Here is a 1,704-nt window from a genome sequence, read left to right as displayed (position 1 = left end):
GCTCGGGCAGCCCCGGGCCACGCCCCTCCGGCTGGGCACGCCCGCCGCGGGGCGGGGCCTGCGCTGGCCACGCGCCCGGCGCGTTTCAATCAACGCTGGCCCCGCCTCCAGGGCCACGCCCGGCTGTGGCCACGCCCCGTCCCCTCAGACAGGACAAGGAGTGATGGACGCGATCCAAAACACAGCCGCGCCCACCCAAACACGAAACACAGAGCTGGTGTCGCCCAGGCACAAACGTAATTACAGCCAATATACCTCATCAGCATTGATCCTTGCGTGGGTCACTGGGGACATGATGAGCACGACCCTTTTTGTCCTGTGGCTGCAGCCCCGCGTACTCAGTGAGGGGCCTGGCACCCATCAGGGCTCCCCGAATACACAGGTTTACTGTGTAAATTGCCCCAAAAGAGCCCAGGGTTCATCTATTTTTCATTTTTTTAAACACCCAGCTGCTCTGCTCCAGAGGGATGGACACTATAGAGGAATGCAGTGCGGCAGGCAAAGAATTAAAATACATTTCCGAGTGTCCCACTTGGCACTGAGGAGGTTTTTAGGAGTTAAATGCAATCTGTAATGCTGTTAGCAAAGTGCTTAATCTCCGCTAGACTCCGAGGTTAGCACCTCCCTCCAGTAAATGGGATAAGGAGGAGGTGAGTTTCCATGCGGTCTCCGCTTTTTCCCCCAAAGACACACCGAGACCTGCTAAAGTCACTTCAGTTCACATCACTACATTTACATCGCACCCGGGGGCTCGTTTCCTTCAATATAAAAATTATCCTGCCTCAATAGAGGACATTTCTAAAATAACTGCAGTTAAAATCATGTGTTTTGGTTTTTTGGGGTTTTTTAATGTGTTTTTTTTAAGTTCTTCTCTAAAATGTTCTCCCAGTCTAAAATGAGCAACCCTACCCAGGCTGAAATTTAGGTTGCTTATGTGGCAAATAAAGATTATCCAAAACCATTACAGAATGTGTAATATATACAAGGTAATTACTTACCAGGTAATTCTGGAAGGTGAAATATCTTTATTGGCAAATTTGAATGTTGCCTCACGCTGACTTGAAGCAGATTTATCTTCGTGAAGTGGTCAAACCTGATAAGACCAAAATTTTAAAATACAGATAATTAAATCCTGCCCCTTCAAAAGGTTATATGAGTTGATAGAGCCTCACTAATTTCCTGAAGTTTAAAAATCTCTGTCCTTCCATGTGTGAGCCATGAGGAAAAGGGATTTACCTTGTGCTGCTTCACAGATTTCCAAGTGTTGAATCCTGGCCTTTCCACAGCTCTGGATGGAGTTTTGAATTGACAAAGGAGAGCTTATTGCTCAATCCTTGCTAGTTTAATGTGATTTTTTTTTTTTTTTTTTTTTTTTTTTTTTTTTTTTTTGCAGTAGGATGTATCGGAGCCGGGTGTTTATCCGTGCATGCAAAATATTCCTTTGTCTTGCAAGAGCTCTGCGTTTCTTTGGAACTCGCTGCACACCACCTTGCACTATGTGACCAAACCTGATCCCGCCAACACTCCCAGTCTGGAGCACAGGAGCAGTTTAAGTATTGATTATCTCCCAACGGCAGCGAGGCCAGCAGAACAAAGCAGAATTTTGCTGGAAATGGGTGTGGGAGGGACCAGGTTCTGCCACCCCAAGTGACTCTTAACAGTCTGTTAAAAATGTATTCTTTTTGTTGTGCTCTGATGTTAGCG

The sequence above is a fragment of the Melospiza melodia genome, chromosome 19, assembly GCF_035770615.1.
Source record: "Melospiza melodia melodia isolate bMelMel2 chromosome 19, bMelMel2.pri, whole genome shotgun sequence".
Classification (NCBI taxonomy): domain Eukaryota; kingdom Metazoa; phylum Chordata; class Aves; order Passeriformes; family Passerellidae; genus Melospiza; species Melospiza melodia.
Note: the sequence above shows the minus strand (reverse complement) of the source record.